At 37.6% G+C, this 9,060-nt stretch overlaps 1 non-coding gene across 1 annotated transcript; it reads right to left on the bottom strand.

Annotated features, from left to right (window-relative positions):
- Positions 1–315: 315 nt before the first annotated feature.
- Positions 316–423, bottom strand: LOC130977256 (small nucleolar RNA R71). Its single transcript, XR_009084956.1, has one exon. It is a non-coding gene; the product is annotated as a small nucleolar RNA R71 (small nucleolar RNA).
- Between the last annotated feature and the right edge of the window lie 8,637 nt (positions 424–9,060).

Raw genomic sequence — 9,060 nt, 5'->3', positions numbered from 1 at the left:
ATTCAGAAGCCCACCATACATGCCAACAATTTCGAGCTAAAACCCCAGCTCATCACTCTTGTGCAGAATAATTGCTCATTTGGAGGAGGTGCTCAAGAAGATCCTAATCAACACTTAACCACCTTCCTGAGGATTTGTGACACAATGAAGTCCAATAGAGTCCATCCAGATGTCTATAGGTTGCTCTTGTTCCCTTTTTCACTTAGGGACAAGGCATCCAAATGGCTTGAATCCTTTCCAAAGGAAAGCTTAACTAATTGGGAAGAAGTGGTGAACAAGTTTTTAGCAAGATTTTACCCTCCTCAAAGGATCAATAGGCTAAGAACTGAGGTGCAAACTTTTAAACAACAAGATGGTGAGACACTTTATGAAGCATGGGAGAGATTCAAAGACCTAACAAGGAGATGCCCACCAGAGATGTTTAATGAGTGGGTTCAACTTCACATCTTCTATAAAAGTCTTTCCTATTAGTCAAAGAAGGCTATGGATCATTCATCAGGAGGCTCTCTAAACAAGAAGAAAACCATTGAAGAAGCCGTAGATGTCATTGAAACAGTTACTGAAAATGACTACTTCTATGCCTCCGAAAGAAGTAACACCAGAGGAGTAATGGAGCTGAACCACATGGATGCATTGTTAGCTCAAAACAAGATGATCACCAAGTAGCTAGGAGATCTTACCAAGAAGGTGGAGGAGAACCAAGTTGCAGCAGCCATCACCTCATCATCAGCTCAAGAAGGAGTAAACATAGGAGAAGAAGGTGACTGGGAGCAAGCCAACCATGTTGGAAATTCACCTAGACAAGTCCATGATCCATACTCCAAAACTTACAACTCTGGATGGAGAAATCACCCCAACTTTGGATTGGGAAACCAACAAGACCAAGGGCAAAATCAGAGACGCCACAACCTCAACTCCAACAACAATGCTACTCATCAAAACACCTCACAGAGATATTTCCAACATCCATCTAACCGACTTTCTCAACCGCCTAATCTCAACCCACCATCATCAACAGATGATAGGCTCTCAAAGATTGAAGCTCTACTTGAAAACTTATGCAGAGAAGTCCAAGACAACAAAGTGTTTAAGGAAGAAGTGCGAGCCAATATCAAGAACCAAGGAGAAAACATCAAGAGATTGGAGTCCCAAGTAGGGTATTTATCTCAACAAATTCCCAAACCCACTGATGGATTTCTCAGTGATACAGAGAAGAATCCAAGAGGAGAAACAAAGAAGGTGAGATGGGAAGAATGCAGAATGATAACCACAAGTAAAGAAGGGAGTATGAATGGAGTAGAACACCTCCAAAATAACCAAAAGGAAAGCCAGGAGGAAGGAAGCTATACAACTCAACTTACATCCAAGGAAGAGCTAAAGAAGAAGGAGGTGTTGAACCCATATGCACCTTTTCCCCAAAGGCTTAAAGGTGGTGTAGCAGGGAGAATGTACTTAAGGTTCCTTGATATATTTGCATCTCTTGATGTAAATATACCATTTATTAATGCTCTCCAGCAAATGCCTTTCTACATCAAGTATATAAAGGAGCTACTAGCCAGAAAAAGTCCATTGAAGGGTGGACAAACAATAAAAATGAACAGGGATTATAGTGCTATCATTCAACCAGGGCCACCCACAAAGAAGGAGGATCTAGGGAGTTTCCACATTCTTTGTGCCATAGGAGAAACAATGATTGACAAAGGGCTTTGTGACTTGGGAGCAAGCTTCAACTTAATACCTCTCTCCCTCATGAAGAAGCTCCAAATCAATGAACTAACTCCTACTGATGTAATTATTAGATTGGCTGACAAAACTAAAAAACAAGCAATAGGAGTGGTTGAAAATGTGCTGGTTAAGGTTGGGAGCTACTATCTTCCCACAGATTTTGTTGTTTTGGAAATGGATGAAAATCCTATTTATCCCATCATTCTAGGAAGACCATTCCTAGCCACAGCAAGAGCACTCATAGATGTAGAGCAAGGAGAGCTAGTGCTGAGGATACATGATGAGCAGCTCACTTTCAATGTTTTCAACCTCTCGCAAGAATCAAGTCAAAAGAACAAAGAATCAATAGAAGAGCAGAATGAAGCACTGATGCAAGAAGCAAGCAATGAGGCACTGGTGGGCGAAATCGTGATTCATTCTTTTCACTTCAACAATCCAAGGTAATGGCTCCAAAGACTTGGTGCACAGAACCATGGTCCAAAATTAACTTCACAGTCTCGCTCAACTAACCAGCAAGTGCCCTGGGTCGTCCAAGTAATACCTTACGTGAGTAAGGGTCGATCCCACGGAGATTGTTGGTATGAAGCAAGCTATGGTCATCTTGTAGATCTTAGTTAGTGAGTGGAATCATAGGGTCAAATGTAATTAAATTGGATAAATAAAATAAATAAAAGGGATAGAAGTACTCATGTAATTCAATGGTGGGAATTTCAGATAAGCGTGTGAAGATGCTGTGCTCCTCTTGAATCTCTGCTTTCCTGTTGCTTTCATCCAATTCTTCTTACTCCTTTCCATGGCAAGCTGTATGTAGGGCATCACCGTTGTCAATGGCTACATCCCATCCTCTTAGTGAAAATGGTCCTATGCTCTGTCACAGCACGGCTAATCATCTGTCGGTTCTCAATCAGGTTGGAATAAAATCCCTTGATTCTTTTGCGTTTGTCATCATGCCCAGCCTTCAGGAGTTTGAAGCTCATCACAGTCATTCAATCCCAGAATCCTACTTGGAATACCATAGACAAGGTTTAGACTTTCTGGATTCTCAAGAATGCTGCCATCAATTCTAGCTTATACCACGAAGATTCTGTTGGGGAATCTAAGAGATATGCGCCCGGCCTAAGGTAGAACGGAAGTGGTTGTCAGTCACGCGCGTTCATAGGTGAGAATGATGATGAGTGTCACGGATCATCACATTCATCAAGGTGAAGTGCAACGTATATCTTGGAATAAGAATAAAAGAGATTTGAATAGAAAGTAATAATAATTGTATTGAAACTTGAGGTACAGCAGAGCTCCACACCCTTAATATATGGTGTGCAGAAACTCCACCGTTGAAAATACATAAGTGAAAGGTTCAGGCATGGCTGAATGGCCAGCCCCCATGATCTGAGAACTAATCGTCCCAAGATGTCTAATACACTAGTAAAAAGTCCTATTTATAATAAACTAGCTATTAGGGTTTACATGAGTAAGTAATTGATGCATAAATCCACTTTCGGGGCCCACTTTGTGTATGTTTGGGCTAAGCTTGGTCTATCCACGAGCTGAGGCTTTTATTGGAGTTGAACTCCAAGTTATGACGTGTTTTGGGCGTTCAACTCTGGATCATGACGTGTTTCTGGCGTTTAACTCCAGACAGCAGCATGTACTTGGCGTTCAACGCCAAGTTACGTCATCAATTTCCGAATAAAGTATGGAGTATTATATATTGCTGGAAAGCTCTGGATGTCTACTTTCCAAAGCCGTTGAGAGCGCGCCAATTGGAGTTCTGTAGCTCCAGAAAATCCATTTCGAGTGCAGGGAGGTCAGATTCCAACAGCATCAGCAGTCCTTTTGTCAGCCTTTTTCAGAGTTTTGCTCAAGTCCCTCAATTTCAGCCAGAAATTACCTGAAATCACAGAAAAATACACAAACTCATAGTAAAGTCCAGAAATGTGAATTTAACATAAAAACTAATGAAAACATCCCTAAAAGTAGCTTAAACTTGCTAAAAACTACCTAAAAACAATGCCGAAAAACGTATAAATTATCCGCTCATCACAACACCAAACTTAAATTGTTGCTTGTCCCCAAGCAACTGAAAATAAAATAGGATAAAAAGAAGAGAATATACTATAAATTTAGAATATCAATGAATATTAGTTCTAATCAGATGAGCGGGACTTGTAGCTTTTTGCTTCTGAACAGTTTTGGCATCTCACTTTTTCCTTTGAAGTTTAGAATGATTGGCTTCGCTAGGAACTTAGAATTTCAGACAGTGTTATTGATTCTCCTAGTTAAGTATGTTGATTCTTGAACACAGCTACTTTTTGAGTCTTGGCCGTGGCCCTAAGCATTTTGTTTTCCAGTATTACCACCGGATACATAAATGCCACAGACACATAACTGGGTGAACCTTTTCAGATTGTGACTTAGCTATGCTAAAGTCCCCAGTTAGTGGTGTCCAGAGCTCTTAAGCACACTTTTTTTGCTTTGGATCACGACTTTAACCACTCAGTCTCAAGCTTTTCACTTGGACCTTCATGACACAAGCACATGGTTAGGGACAGCTTGATTTAGCTGCTTAGGCCTGGATTTTATTTCCTTGGACCCTCCTATCCATTGATGCTCAAAGCCTTGGATCCTTTTTACCCTTGCCTTTTGGTTTTAAGGGCTATTGGCTTTTTCTGCTTGCTTTTTCTCTTTTTTTTTCAAAATATTTTTTTTTTGTCAATTAATTTTTTAATTTTTTTCGCCATTCACTGCTTTTTCTTGCTTCAAGAATCAAATTTATGATTTTTCAGATCATGAATAACATTTCTCTTTGTTCATCATTCTTTCAAGAGCCAACAATTTTAACATTCATAAACAACAAGATCAAAAATATGCACTGTTTAAGCATTCATTCAGAAAGCAAGAAGTATTGTCACCACATCAATATAATTAAACTAAATTCAAGGATAAATTCGAAATTTATGTACTTCTTGTTCTTTTGAATTAAAACAATTTTTTTTTTATTTAAGAGAGGTGAAGGATTTATAGAATTTATTCATAGCTTTAAGACATAGTTACTACACACTAATGATCATGTAATAGATAAACATATAAAAAACGAAAAGTAGGAAAAAAATTTTTAGAACAAGGAATGAGTCAACCTGAGTGAGGGTGGCACCTTCTTGAAGATCCAATGGTGCTTTTTGAGCTCCTTTATGTCTCTTCCTTGCTTCTGTTGCATGATCCCTAGTGATTTTGGTGTTCCTATCCTTAGTTGCTTCCAATAATTATGTGGAGGAACATGTATCCCCTGAGGTATCTCAGGGATTTCTTGAAGAGGGAATTTCTCATGCTTTCATGATGTGCAGTCAAATGCTCTTCTACTGAGCTATGGACCCTTTACATGAAACTTTCCATCTCCCACGACTTGGAGGTGGAAGCTTTTTGTCTTTCCTTTTCTCTTTTTTTTTTTTTGAGGTTTCTCTGAATTGTTGATTTTTATTTTCTTTTGACTTCCTCTTCAGAGTCCTTTCAGGTTCAGGATCTGCTCCAATAAGAATGTTCTTGTCCTTGCTCCTGCTCATATAGGGAAGAAGAGAACAAGAAAAGAAAGAGGAATCCTCTATGTCACAGTAAAGAGGTTCCTTATTGTTAGTAGAAGAAGAAAGGAATAAAAGTGGAGAATCCAATCACAATGGTGAGGATAGAGACAGTGATTGGAGATGAAGAGAGGTGAAGAGAAGTGTTAGTAAATAAATGAAATAAATAGAAAGAGATGAGGGGGAGAGAAATTCGAAAATAATTTTGAAAAATGGGTTAGTAATTTTCGAAAATTAAAACTAAAATTTGAAACAATTAATTAATTAAAAAGAATTTTTGAAAAAGAGGGAGGTATTTTCGAAAATTAGAGAGGGAAAAGTAGTTAGGTGGTTTTGAAAAAGATAAGAAATAAACAAAAAGTTAATTAGTTAGTTGAAAAAAGATATTAAAATCAATTTTGAAAAGATAAGAAGATAAGAAGTTAGAAAAGATATTTTAAAATTTTTTTTGAAAAAGATAAAATTTTGAAAAAAATATGATATAAAAGATATGATTTAAAAAGATATGGTTTTGAAAAGATAAGATTGAAATTAGTTTTGAAAAAGATTTGAATTTTAAAATCACAATTAATGACTTGACTCACAAGAAATCACAAGATATGATTCTAGAACTTAAAATTTGAATATTTCTTAACAAGAAAGTAACAAACTTAAAATTTTTGAATCAAAACATTAATTTTTGATGCAATTTCCGAAATATGATGTAAAGATAAGAAAAAGATTTTGAAAATATTTTGAAAAAGATTTTTGAAATTTTCGAAAATGATGAAAAAATGGAAAAGATATGATTTTTGAAAAAGATTTTAAAAAGATAAGATTTAAAAAGATAAGATATTTTTTGATTTTTGAATTTTTTTTTATGAGAGAGAAAAACACTAAAAATACTCAATGCATGAAAATTTTGGATCAAAACACATGATGCATGCAAGAACACTATGAATGTCAAGATGAACACCAAGAACACTTTGAAGATCATGATGAACATCAAGAACATATTTTTGAAAAATTTTCAAGAAAAGAAAACATGCAAGACACCAAACTTAGAAATTTTTCATGTTTAGACTCAATGAATGCAAGAATGCATATGAAAAACACCATACAACACAAAACAAGAAAATATGAAGATCAAACAAGAAAGTTCATCAAGAACAACTTGAAGATCATGATGAACACTATGAATGCATGAGTTTTTCGAAAATTTTATGCAAGAAAAAGATGAACATGCAATTGACACCAAACTTATGACTTGACACAAGACTCAAACAAGAAACACAAAATATTTTTGATTTTTATGATTTTCTAATTTTTTTTTGTATTTTATTTGATTTTTTTCGTAAAATATATAGGAAAAATAAAATAAGAAATTCAAAATTTTTAATATGAATTCCAGGAATCTTCGCAATGTTAGTCTAAAGCTCCGGTCCAGGAATTAGACATGGCTTCATAGCCAGCAAAAACACTAGACATGGCCAATGGCCAGCCAAGCTTTAATTGAAACATCCTATACAGTAGCCAATTTGCTGAGAAAGACAAAGAAGCTCTTCTCTAAGGATGAGTGAAACCTCGGTCCAAAAGAATTTAGACATGGCTTTTACAGCCAGCCAGGCTTCAAAATGCTTTATTAAACTCTAGAATTCATTCTTAAAAATATAGAATAATTTTTGAAAATAGATGAGAAATTTTTGAAAAATATTTTTGAAAACTTTTTGAAAAGAAAATAAAAAAGAAAATTACCTAATCTGAGCAACAAGATGAACCGTCAGTTGTCCATACTCGAACAATCCCCGGCAACGGCGCCAAAAACTTGGTGGGCGAAATCGTGATTCATTCTTTTCACTTCAACAATCCAAGGTAATGGCTCCAAAGACTTGGTGCACAGAACCATGGTCCAAAATTAACTTCACAGTCTCGCTCAACTAACCAGCAAGTGCACTGGGTCGTCCAAGTAATACCTTACGTGAGTAAGGGTCGATCCCACGGAGATTGTTGGTATGAAGCAAGCTATGGTCATCTTGTAGATCTCAGTTAGTGAGTGAAATCATAGGGTCAAATGTAATTAAATTGGATAAATAAAATAAACAAAAGGGATAGAAGTACTCATGTAATTCAATGGTGGGAATTTCAGATAAGCGTGTGAAGATGCTGCGCTCCTCTTGAATCTCTGCTTTCCTCTTGCTTTCATCCAATTCTTCTTACTCCTTTCCATGGCAAGCTGTATGTAGGGCATCACCATTGTCAATGGCTACATCCCATCCTCTCAGTGAAAATGGTCCTATGCTCTGTCACAGTGATGAGCGGATAATTTGTACGCTTTTTGGCATTGTTTTTAGTATGTTTTTAGTAGTTTTAGTTGAGTTCTTAATATATTTTTATTAGTTTTTAGTTAAAATTCACTTTTCTGGACTTTACTATGAGTTTGTGTGTTTTTCTGTGATTTCAGGTATTTTCTGGCTGAAATTGAGGGACCTGAGCAAAAATCTGATTCAGAGACTGAAAAGGACTGCAGATGCTGTTGGATTCTGACCTCCCTGTATTCGAAGTGGATTTTCTGGAGCTACAGAAGCCCAATTGGCGCGCTCTCAACGGCGTTGGAAAGTAGACATCCTGGGCTTTCCAGCAATATATGATAGTCCATACTTTTCCCAAGATTTGATGGCCCAAACTGGCGTTCAAAGTCACCTACAGAAATTCCAGCGTTAAACGCCGGAACTGGCACCTAATTGGGAGTTAAACGCCCAAACTGGCATAAAAGCTGGCGTTTAACTCCAAGAGAAGTCTCTACACGAAAATGCTTCATTGCTCAGCCCAAGCACACACCAAGTGGCCCCGGAAGTGGATTTTTATGTCATTTACTCATCTCTGTACACCCTAGGCTACTAGTTTTCTATAAGTAGGACCTTTTACTATTGTAATAGATATAGAGAGTCTTTTGATCATGTTTTGAGGATTGAACTCACTTTGGGAGGCTGGCCATTCGGCCATGCCTAGACTTTGTTCTTATGTATTTTCAACGGTGGAGTTTCTACACACCATAGATTAAGGTGTGGAGCTCTGCTGTACCTCGAGTATTAATTCAATTACTATTGTTCTTCTATTAAGATATCACTTGTTCTTCAACTTGATGAAGGTGATGATTGACACTCATCACCATTCTCACCTACGAACAAGGTGACTGACAACCATTCTTGTTCTACAAGCATCTGAGGCTTAGTGAATATCTCTTGGATTTCTGATTGCATGATTCATGGTTGATCGCCTGACAACCGAGTGCTCGCCTGACAAACGAGCCAGCCATTCCGTGAGATCAGAGTCTTCGTGGTATAGGCAAGAACTGATGGCGGCATTCAAGAGAATCCGGAAGGTCTAACCTTGTCTGTGGTATTCTGAGTAGGATTCAATGATTGAATGACTGTGACGTGCTTCAAACTTCTAACCTGCTGGGCGTTAGTGACAGACGCAAAAGAGGGATTCTATTCCAGTAGGAGCGGGAACCGACCGGTGATTGGCCGTACTGTGACAGAGTGCGTGAGCATTAGCTTTCACTGCGAGGATGGGAGGTAGCCATTGACAACGGTGAAACCCTACACGAGCTTGCCATGGAAAGGAGTAAGAAGGATTGGATGAAGGCAGTAGGAAAGCAGAGAGACGGAAGGGAAGGCATCTTCATACGCTTGTCTGAAGCTCTTACACCAATGATATACATAAGTATCTCTATCTTTATCTTTTATGTTATTTTCGTTCATCACTATATCCATTTGAGTCT

This window comes from Arachis stenosperma, chromosome 4 (assembly GCF_014773155.1).
Source record: "Arachis stenosperma cultivar V10309 chromosome 4, arast.V10309.gnm1.PFL2, whole genome shotgun sequence".
NCBI lineage: Eukaryota > Viridiplantae > Streptophyta > Magnoliopsida > Fabales > Fabaceae > Arachis > Arachis stenosperma.
The sequence above is the reverse complement of the archived record's forward strand: the minus strand, read 5'-3'. Positions and strand labels throughout refer to the sequence as shown.